This window comes from Nerophis lumbriciformis, linkage group LG19, assembly GCF_033978685.3.
Source record: "Nerophis lumbriciformis linkage group LG19, RoL_Nlum_v2.1, whole genome shotgun sequence".
Lineage (NCBI taxonomy): Eukaryota > Metazoa > Chordata > Actinopteri > Syngnathiformes > Syngnathidae > Nerophis > Nerophis lumbriciformis.
Genome location: NC_084566.2, coordinates 405,703 through 418,583, shown reverse-complemented (window position 1 = coordinate 418,583; position 12,881 = coordinate 405,703).

Below are 12,881 nucleotides of genomic sequence, written 5' to 3'. Positions count from 1 at the left end.
AACAGGAGTTCTTGTACTTTTGATTTTATTGGCCACCGTGTCGGTCTGTCTGCGCACTGCGGTGGAAGAAAGGAAGAAAAAAGGGAGAAGCCTCTATTGCTACACTATAAGTCTTTGTACATGCACACTGCAGGGACTGGACAGTCATATAATGATACATCAGGGTTTGGTCATTTAATTCTTCTCCTATTTGGAGAGACAACAATATACAGTAAGTCTCGGCTGACCACAGTGATATAGAATATTATACCTTTGGCTGCTCTAAATAAAGGGAATGAGCAAAGTCAGTGTTGCAGAGATTGTGCAGAACATACAATTGAGTTGTTTCTAAGTAACAATCTCTTCCTGCAGCGTCTCCTTTCCCTTTTGTCCTTTACCTTTACTTAATTCTGTTCATTCTGTATCGTTGTACCTCAGGTTTCGTACACTTTGGTTTTACTCTAAAATTTGCCCAGATTTTGGTATAACGTCTCGTAAGGAAACCAACATTTAGAACTTTTAACCAACGGAAAACTGCTGTCGATTATTTAAAATATATTATCCCATTGCACAAGTAAAAAACAAATATATAAATATCAGTGACGTGCAGTCAGGGGAGGCAGGTGAGGCGGGGCCTCACGTGCCATCATGGAAAGAAAAAAAATGTAAAATGAAAAAAAATTTTTTTAATTGTTATATGTATCCAGTGATTATACTATAAAGTTATTTTCCATTTAACTTCACCAGTTTTAGATTATTTTTTATTCAAAATCGCTGAATTTTCACATTTGCCGTTCAAATACTGAGAAGAGCAGCCAGTTGAGGCACGTCACTGAGTTGAGCCTCACCATGGATTGCGCAATGACTCAGCTAACTGCTGGTCTGCTGTGCAGTGAGACCGTATTGCTATATGAACTATATTATACATTTCCATAGTTTAGTTAGCTGAGGTATATAATGTACAGTGTATTTTGTCAACAACTGTATGTGTGTAAAGTATTTCTTATGCTGAGCAATCATAAAACTGCTGCAAAGACGCACTGTGTGAGGCTCGCAGTAATCCCGCCTCCTGGTGCCAGTTAATGCACCCCCGCCGCAGAATGCACCCCCCGACGGGAGCGCCACACCAACCAAAACCCACACCCAAACCCTCCACGTGCAAGACCGAATCCACCCAAAAAAAGTCACTTAACAAGAAGCCAAAAAGTGCAAAAACAACAATGCTCGCGCCAGAGGAGCCGTGAACGACTGCAGGGACACAACATTAGGTACACCTGCAGACTGCAGCACAGATTTCATATTTCATTCATTCACAACTCCTCCAACACGAACACCACTGTTACTGCACTTATAAGTAAAGGTAAGACCATAATAACGTTTTTTTAATTAAATGTGCTTTTTTGTGTGCTACAGTTTGTATGTGTAAAGTTAAAGTTTAGTTAAAGTACCAATGATTGTCACACACACACTAGATGTGGTGAAATTTGTCCTCTGCATTTGACCCATCCCCTTGTTAACCCCCTGGGAGGTGAGGGGAGCAGTGGGCAGCAGTGGGCAGCAGCGGTGCCGCGCCCGGGAATCATTTTTGGTGATTTAACCCCCAATCCCAACCCTTGGTACTGAGTGCCAAGCAGGGAAGAATGCTGGTATGAGCTTTTAAACATAACCCGTTAACTGCTGCCAATCAAATGGTGACTAAGATACTCTTTAGGGTTCATATGTTTGTAAATCTGACTGTGATGAAGTCAGTGCCTCACCGCACATCACTGATATATATATATATATATATATATATATATATATACAGTATATATATATATATACACCATCAGCAGCTTTTCCATATGTTCATGGATAAATGTTTGCGGTTTTGATTACTACTTTAAATGCATTACACTCGTCCTGCTTCAGTATAGCACAGCGCTATGCTCCCACCGCTTCGCCAAGTTGTCCTATTTTTGATGATTTATTTCTTGAATTTGATGAATACCATCCATTCCGTCTTCTCAGCACTGTCCTTCACACTTACTGTCTTCAACAAATGCATGTGCATCTCGAGCTATAAGTTAATGCTCGCAAGTCATTTGCTATGCCAACTAATGACGGGAATAACTTCAACTTAATGCATAACAATTGGAAACAGCTCTTATCTCAAAACACCCTCAAGTTGGGGTACTCTTAGGTCGGGGGTCTTTAGGGCCGCCCTAGAGGCTTCCTGGAGCATTTTTAAACAACGATTGAAAATGGAAAAAGATGGGGGGAAATATTTGTTTTGTTTTAGTGTGTTTTTTGTTTGAGGACAAACATGACACAAACCTTCCCAATTGTTAGAAAGCCCACTGTTTAATATGTTTGTGTGTATGCTTCACTGATGACAGTATTTGGTGAACATCATTTTGTCCTACTAATTTCGGCGGTTCTTGAACTCACCATAGTGTGGAACTGTGACAAAACAGTTTGTTTACATGTACAATCTTCTACTCCTTCTTCGTCTCATTTTGTCCACCAAACGTTTTATGCTGTGCGTGAATGCACAAAGGTGCACTTCGTTGATGTTATTGACTTGTTGGAGTGCTAATCAGGCATATTTGGTCAGTGCATGACTGCAAGCTAATCAATGTTAACATGATATTTAGGCTAGCTGTATGTACATATTGCATCATTGTAGGTATATTTGAGCTCATTTAATTTATTTTACTCGTATCCTCTTTGTATATAATTTTGTTTTGCATGTCTCATGACACATTATCTGTATGTAATATTGGCTGCATTTCAGATAGTTGTTTATGTGACATGTTGTTCCAGACCACAGCAAACATTACTTAGCTTGCCAAAGATTTTAATAAATCTATTAAAAGAAGACAACCTGCCCTTTCCTTTAACTTGGACACACACATCTATACCTTTGGAAATTAAAAGCCAGTCATTTCCAGGAGTTATCTCCCCTTCTGAGTAGCCTCTGATTTACTAATGGTTTCTAATGTTGTAAAAATGTGTAGAATAAATATTACATTTCAACATTTCTGTCAACGAAGATTTGCTTCAGCCTGCGACACATAGTCATTTTGATAGTAGGCTAATATAGACACTTATATCATGTGTTGCCTTCATTATAAGACGTATATACGGCTTTTCCTTTTTTGCGGCTCCAGGCAGATTTGTTTTTTGTATTTTTAGTCCAATTTGGCTTTTTCAACGTTTTTGGTTGGCGACCCCTGCCTTAGGTTGTGGTACAACCGTACTGTTCTTTTCAACTTGCATGTCACAAAATTATGTAAAAATAAAAAGGCATATTTTTGGGACAAAACATTTATGGAGTACCAGTTCTTGCACTGTTTAAGCACCAGCACCGTTTCAAAAGTCAATATTTGGCATTGGTTTTAGATAAGACTGTATGTAAACGATACTCATTCCTATATAGCACATTATAAATGTTGGCCAGTTCCTATTCTTCATTTTGAAAAAAAATCACATAAAAACTGGCCGCAAACACGTCCAGCTACTTTTTCCACACTTACGCGAAAGCATAATCTTTCCCTTCCAAACTTATTCGTGTCAGTAGGATAAACATAATAACTTATTGGCCGTGACCCCCAGCTGTGCTTGGGGAGGCCGAGCGACCACGTCAACATTCCTCCTCGCCATCGCTCTGCCTTGGAACAATCTCATGTCTTAGAAATGACATTTGATGTATTATTGTATTGGATTATTAGTCAAATAAATATAAGCTGTGAGCAAGGGGTGACATTTGCATTGATTATCATTTTAATGAAAGCACATATGATGCTGTTTACATTCCTAGAGGTAAACTATGTGTGTGGCTCCCTATTGATCCTGGGACCTAAGTTGTACTGTGAGTTCACTCAGTTACCCCCCACTGCCAACATGCTGCTACTCATCCTTCACCTGTGATCGAGCAGCAGCCAGTGAGGGATTGGGACAAAAGGACCACCAACATTGACATAACCAGTGGGGCTGTCAATCATCCTTTGTAGTTTCTCTACAACACTCACATTGTTCAAATCTACCCAACATGTCACAATCCTATCATTATATTTGCACAAAACATCCGTTTTGTTTCTCATAGAATACACCCAGCAAACACAACATTAGGTACAACATATATGTCACTTCCAAGTCTTTGTTTTACACTTTCGGGACACTGTAACATCACGCATCTGTTTGGCAATTTGCATACGGTTTCCGATTTCTGTACTTTTATAGGTACCGTCCGAAGTACGTTGGTAATACCGGTAATACAGGCAAAATCAAACATATATATGTATATATATATATATATATATATATATATATATATACCAGGCCTCTACAAGGCAACTTTATTTGTATAGCGCTTTTCATCATACTTGCCAACCCTCCCGGATTTTCCGGGAGACTCCCGAAATTCAGCACCTCTCCCGAAAACCTCCCGGGACAAATTTTCTCCCGAAAATCCCCCGAAATTCAGGCGGAGCTGGAAGCCACGCCCCCTCCAGCTCCATGCGGACCTGAGTGACGTGTCGACAGCCTGTTTTCAAGTCCACTTTCCCACAATATAAACAGCCTGCCTGCCCAATCACGTTAAAACTATAGAATGATTGAGGGCGAGTTCTTTGTTTCTTATGTGGGTTTATTGTTAGGCAGTTTCATTAACGTCCTCCCAGCGCGGCAACAACACACAACAACAGCAGTCACGTTTTCGTCTACCGTAAAGCAATTCGTCTGCCGTAAACAGCAATGTTGTGACACTCTTAAACAGAGCAATACTGCCATCTACTGTACATGCATATGCGACATTAACATCTAGGGCTTTTAGAGAGTGCAGTGCACAACTGCGCACACAACAAGGAGACGAAGTAGAATGCATCATCAGAGAGGGTGTTCAGCATGGTTAGAAAAATAGTGACAGAGAATAGAACAAGGATGGACAATTCAACCCTTAACTCAACAATGAGTAAATGAGTGTTATGTGTGTGTATATGTGTAAATAAATGAACACTGAAATTCAAGTATTTCTCTTATTTATATATATATATAGCTAGAATTCACTGAAAGTCAAGTATTTCTTATATATATATGTATATATGAAATACTTGACTTGGTGAATTCTAGCTGTAAATATACTCCTCTCCTCTTAACCACGCCCCCAACCACGCCCCCCGACCACGCCCCTCTCCCCCCACCTCCCGAAATCGGAGGTCTCAAGGTTGGCAAGTATGTATATACCAGGCCTCTGGTAAAGGCAAGGCAAGGCAAGGCAACTTTATTTGTATAGCGCTTTTCATACACAAGGCAGACTCAAAGTGCTTCACAGACAACAAAGTGAAATGAAAGAAAATAAAAGCAAAATTAAAATGCAGACAATAAAAATAAAAACAGTGCGGACGTTAAAAGTTAAAAGATTTAGCTGAAAGCTAAGGTGAACATAAAAGTTTTCAGTCTAGTTTTAAAATTAGTCAGAGTTGGGGAAAGTCTGACATCTTCAGGAAGTTTATTCCAGCTATTTGTTGCATAGTGACTGAATGATGCTCTCCCTTCATTTGAGTTTACTCTGGGAACCGCTAACAGATTGGTCTCGGAAGATCTTAATGATCTAGAGGGCTTATATACCGTAGTGGGAGCATATCAGTGATATACTTTGGCCCTAGACCATGTAGTGATTTATATGTGAGCAGGAGGATTTTGAAATCAATTCTCTGACGTGCAGGGAGCCAATGTAAGGATTTAAGAATTGGTGTAATGTGCTCACATTTTTTGGTCTTTGTTAGAACTCTAGCAGCAGCGTTCTGAACAAGCTGTAGCTGCCTGACAGTTTTTTTTGGGAAGACCTGCAAGGAGACCATTACAATAGTCTAGCCTACTGGTAATAAAGGCATGTACAAGTTTTTTTAAGTCTTGAGCTGACATGAGCCCTCTAAGTCTTGTTACATTTTTGAGGTGATAGTAGGCCGATTTTGTTACTGATTTGATGTGACTGTCGAAATGTAAATCAGAATCTAAAATAACCCCAAGAATTCTGGCTTTATTTGAGGTTGTCAGGGACAGTGATTGAAGGTGTTGGATTACTTTAAACCTTTCTTTTTTAGCACCAAAAACAATTATCTCAGTTTTATCTTGATTTAGTTGTAGGAAATGTTGGCACATCCAGTGTTTGACTTGCTCAATGCACTGGCACAGAAGATCTATGAGGCCATAGTCATTTGATGATAGCGCTACATAGATTTGGGTGTCATCGGCATAGCAATGCTGGTCAATGTTATTATTTTATTTAAAGGACTTGAGCTTGAGGATGACACAGATACCACCCCACCGAGGTGAGAAGGAGATTTTTTTTAATAGTATATATATATATACATATATATATATAAAAGTACATATGTATGTATACATATATATATATATATATATATATATATATATATATATATATATATATATATATATATATATATATATATATATATATATATATATATATATAGTAGTATATATGTATGTATACATATATATATATATATATATATATATATATATATATATATATATATACATATATATATATATACATACATATATACAGATATCGATACATACATATATATATATATACACATACATACATATATATGTATATAAATGTATATATACATATATATATATACATATACATATTTATACACACATATATATATATATATATATATGTATATATATACATATACATATTTATACACACATATATATATATATATATATATATATATATATATATATATATATATATATATGTATATATATATATATATATATATATATATATATATATATATATATATATATATATATATATATATATATATATATATATATATATATATATATATATATATACATACACATGAGATACATGAGTAAAGTATCCATTCCTAATTATAACCACTTGCTTTTCTGATTCTGCTACACAGCCTATTTTGAAATACTATTAAACAAAATACTATATTAACTCTAAACACAAGTCTGTACAGTCTTTAGCCACTTTTTTATGTAATTTCCAGTCGAATACACTGAGTGAGTGACCAAATTAAAATTCAACTCTAAACTAAGCAATTATTTAGGGCTTAACAGTGCATATACAAAGTATGCAGCGGTTGTGATTAGTAATCAGGTGCAACAAAAACCAAATTGAACGAAAAACTAAACACTTTTTTTCCACAAGAAATAATCAAAATCCAATTAATCCCCTCCAGAAACAAAAATATTAACACAAAACATATTTTATATACAATACAAAAAAAATATGTAAATTACATATAATTGACGAATGAAATGGATAAATGAATATTTAACATCACCTTTACCTTTATAGATAATGATGGGAGTTCCACCCTTGTTCTTTGCTACCGGTTCTTTTTTAATTCAATAATGATACTCACCTTCTTTATCGAACAACCTTCGTTGGTCACATGGTTGCTAATTTTGCAGCCGTACGTAATCGTAAAAAGTACAGAGACTCTTTGATTGGCTATTTGACTGCATGGAATGATACGCAGACAAACAGATTAGTTCCTCGGTGCAATTTTTGGCCTCACGATAACAGACAGGGATAAAAACTGGGGCAAAATGGTTGCGTACATTTTCGATTAAAAAAAGAATTCTACAAAAAGTTGTTCATACACAGACAAGTCAACTATTATTTGTTCATCCGGAAAGGTCTCTTTACTTTTTTTTCTTTTAAATTAAGCATAACTTTTATGTGTATCCTTTATGTATGTTAATGTCAAATGTGTGGTTTATGCAGGCTGTGGGCATGTAGGAAGCCTACAATTAGTTTTTTGATGCTCGTATTACACTGTACATGTGTACGTAATGCACTGGACATAATTCAGACGTTGATGATTTGTCGCGTAATTAGAAATGAGTAGCTTTATGTGTGTGGGGGATTACAACAGAGGTTAACACCCTCCTCTGGGCGGCCACAGAGTGCAGGCGCTGCAAAAGAGGAAAATGTAAAACACTGGCTGCATTTTTCTCCACGTTTATGCATTGCCGGGAGAGGAGAAAAAACAGGACCCTGGTTTATAATTTCCCGATTTCTCTGGAACATACAAACCAAATGTCAACGGGCGCCATAAATTCACATTTAACTGCCTTCCCGGGAGTTGGCCACATCGTCTGGACTTAAGGAACTCTCCTGTTTTCATTCAAATCTGCATTAAGGGCAACAGTGTCCATCTCATGGAAGCTGTGGCGCATGTCTGCTGAAGAGGGCCTGACATTGCTGCCACCTTTCAGGGTGCAAACAAATATAATGACGCGTCGCTGGAGTTTTCACTGGTTGGTACTAGGGTTTTATGGTATACCGGTACTAGTATAGTATTGCGGTACTAATGAATCAAAAAGGGTACTATACTCTGTTTGAAAAGTACCGGTTCTGTCTATCTGTGTTGGCCCTGCGATGAGGTAGCGACTTGTCCAGGGTGTACCCCGCCTACCGCCCGAATGCAGCTGAGATAGGCTCCAGCACCCCCCGCGACCCCAAAAGGGACAAGCGGTAGAAATGGATGGATGGATGGGTTCCGGATTTAATTGTTTGTTTAGTTTTTTTTAATGGGCATGATGGGGTGCCGTCACGTCATGACATTGCTGGGTTTACGAGCAGAGGAGCATGTTCGGCAGCTCACAATCACAGAGTACTTACAAGCAGACACAATGTGTGGACAGAAAAGGGAGAACGGATGCATTTTGGCCTAAAAACTGACGATAAAGGTGAAATTATAACACTGAAACGCCCTCAGGAAGAGATGCTTTAAGACATGGCTAGCTAGCTAGCAACGAACATCCATCCACAGTCGGCAGGGTTTTAGCTACTTCTAAATCACTAATCCTCGCGTCCATGGCGACAAATTCAGTAAGTTTCTTACAAGTATCATCCCTGCAGGACGAGGAATAGCTAAACATGCTTCACTACACACCGTAGGAGGATACAATAGCTCACCGGCGTCACCGCTAACAAAAGCTAGCCATGGGTGGATCTACACCTGAGATCCACTGTAATGATACCAAGTACAATCCCGTAACTAGTCGATACTACTATGACTACATGGATATTTTTCATCGTCACAAAATCTTTTTTCCTTTTTTAAAAATTCACATTATGTTTATAAACTCAGTAAATACGTCCCTGGACACATGAGGACTTTGAATATGACCAATGTATGATCCTGTAACTGCTTGGTATCGGATCGATTCCTAAATTTGAGGTATCATCCAAAACTAATGTAAAGTATCAAACAACAGAAGAATAAGTGATTATTACATTTTAACAGAAGTGTAGATAGTGTTGAAACGGAAATTAATTAACAGTAAATGAACAAATATATTAATAATCAATTTTTACAGCTTGTCCTTTATAATTTTGACCACATAATAGAATGATAAATGACACAATATGTTACTGCATACGTCAGCAGACTAATTAGGAGCCTTTGTTTGTTTACTTACTACTAAAAGACAAGTTGTCTGGTATGTTCACTATTTTATTTAAGGACAAACTTGTTCTTCAATTGCAATAATAAACATATGTTTAATGTATCCTAAGATTTTTTGTTAAAATGAAGCCAATACTGCCATTTTTTGTGGTCCTTTTCATTTAGAAAAGTATCAAAAAGTATCGACATACATTTTGGTACCAGTACCAAAATATTGGCATAACCTTAGTTGGTGCATAGTTCCTCTTGCAGCCTTTTGTATTTGGTCTTAATTGGGGTTATTTCAAAATACGTTGAGGCATGCCAACCCACAGGTGGCACAATATTCCCCATTAACAATGTTTCAATCATGGTAAAGCTCATTAAGAATATGCTTATTAGTTACAATGAACTGCATTCTTGCACAATTTAACATGAAACAGTCACTGGTAAAATACGATCATTCTGGTGTTGATTCTGTTTATGTATTAGTAATATGTTCTAATAGGGAAAGAAGAGACGGAGAAAGTATGATAATAGGGGTAACAGAGTATGTGGATCATTTATTTAGTAACTGATAAAAAAATAGAGAAACTGTTTTTTACAGAAAAATATGACAACTAATACTTTTTTTTTTAGAAAACAGTATAACAGTGGTTGTCAAACTTGTTTCACTAAGTACCACCTCAGACAACACTTGGCTCTCCAAGTACCATCATAATGACCAACATTAAAATACAGTAGGGTAGTAGGCCTGAGTATTCATTAAAAAAAGCTAGAGGTTTTATTTAACAAGTATATTTAATATGTTTGGCCACGGTAACATTACAGTTTGAGAATCAATGGGAATTAATCAATAGGGAATTAATTAAAAAAATTACAATATTGTATAATGAGTAAATAGATAGTACCGTATTTTCAGACTATAAGGCGCACTTAAAATTATTTCATTTTCTCAAAACTTGACAGAGCGCCTTACAACCCGATGCACCTAATGTACGGAATGATTATGGTTATGCTTACCAACCAACTACCAAGAAATTTTATTTGGTACATGGTGTAATGATAAGTGTGACCAGTAGATGGTAGTCACACATAAGAGATACGTGTAGACTGCAATATGACGCCAGTAAACACCAACATTTTAAATGTTCCATTGAAAATAAAGAACTCAAAAATCTGTCAAAATGTTTTTAATATGACATTGGTAAGATATGAAGCCGCACCGATTGGATTGTTGGTGCATTAAACATACAAGTATTATTATGGTGTGTGTATAAGGACCGCAAAATGGCCCCAATTAGCAGACATATTACCTGGCGTTTTGTTTCAAAATATTATGCAAAACCAACTTTTCTTACCTTCTAGTACCTGCTGATGTGTATTTGGGATCTGCATAAGTCCTGAAAATGTGTTTGTATCTGCAATTGTAGTCCGTGGCGACAACGTAGTCATAAGCTTCTTCTTTTTCTCTAACGTCTAATGTGGTATTCATCTTCCGCTGTTGCCATTTCTAAAATAAAATAGTGTAAAGTTCTCACTTATATCTGTCAGTAGACTAACTATCAAAGCGCTAAAAACTGTAGTGAGTTTACATAATTCACCTACGGAACTTTAGTTATTAGAGAGTTTCGGTCGGACTGTTTTTCACGGGACACATTTCCGGCGTTGTTGTTGCACTAGTGAGCCACGGATGAGGAGATGCTGCTCCGTTATTGATTAAAGTAAAGTCTGAATGTCATTAAAACAGTTAGCTCCATCTTTTGACACTTCTTCCACTCCCGTCCTTGCACGCTACACCGCTACAACAAAGATGACGGGGAGAAGACGCTGTCGAAGGTGAGCCACTTAAATAAGACCGCCCACAAAACCGTGCATCCTGAAGCGACTGTCAGAAAGCGACTTGAAGATGATCTGTAAAACATCATCTATGCAACATTTTGACTAAAGAACCATCATTACGTGTTATGTAGACCACAAGGAAGTCTTTTACATTTAGAAAATAATCATAATATGACCCCTTTAATGCGCCTTATAATCCGGTGCGTCTTTTGTATGAAAATAGACCTGAATAGACCCGCTCATCGGCAGTGCGCCTTATAATCCGATGCGCCCTATGATCCGAAAAATACGTTAAGTACGTTATGTACAAATGTAAGTTAGGTAGAAATGTGAGGAGCATATACTGTACATACATACACTCATGCATATAATCACGTTTCATCAAACATATATTAACCTTGTTGCCCTAGGGCAGGGGTAGGGTACCTATGGCTCTAGAGCCAGATGTGGCTTTTTTGATGACTGCATCTGGCTCTCAGATAAATCGTAGCTGTCATTGCTTAACACGATAAGTAATGAATAATTCCGCTGGTAATTACAGTGTTAAAAATAACCACGTATCAACCAGACTACAAAGCCATCAGCAAAACCATGCAGCACCAGAAGTCGCATTAATGGTAAGAAGTATTTTATTTATTATTGGTTAGCTTTACAATAACACTGTTATTAAAAATAATAAGAAACTTATTATACTCTAAAAATGTTGGTCAAACTTAAAAATGCACGCATTGAGTTGTATTCAGTGTTAAAGGGGAACATTATCACAATGTCAGAAGGGTTAAAACCATTAAAAATCAGTTCCCAGTGGCTTATTTTATTTTTCGAAGTTTTAAATTTTTTTTTACCCATCACGCAATATCCCTAAAAAAAGCTTCAAAGTGCCTGATTTTAACCATCGTTATATACACCCGTCCATTTTCCTGTGACGTCACACAGTGATGCCAATACAAACAAACATGGCGCATAGAACAGCAAGGTATAGCAACATTAGCTCGGATTCAGACTCAGATTTCAGCGGCTTAAGCGATTCAACAGATTACGCATGTATTGAAACGGATGGTTGTAGTGTGGAGGCAGGTAGCGAAAACGAAATTGAAGAAGAAACTGAAGCTATTGAGCCATATCGGTTTGAACCGTATGCAAGCGAAACCGACGAAAACGACACGACAGCCAGCGACACGGGAGAAAGCGAGGACGAATTCGGCGATCGCCTTCTAACCAACGATTGGTATGTGTTTGTTTGGCATTAAAGGAAACTAACAACTATGAACTAGGTTTACAGCATATGAAATACTTTTGGCAACAACATGCACTTTGAGAGTGCAGACAGCCCATTTTTCATCAATTAATATATTCTGTAGACATACCCTCATCCGCTCTCTTTTCCTGAAAGCTGATCTGTCCAGTCCAGTTGGAAATGCATCTGCTTTGAGTGTCGCAGGATATCCACACATTCTTGCCATCTCTGTCGTAGCATAGCTTTCGTCGGTAAAGTGTGCGGAACAAACGTCCAATTTCTTGCCACTTTGGCATCTTTGGGCCACTGGTGCAACTTGAATCCGTCCCTGTTGGTGTTGTTACACCCTCCGACAA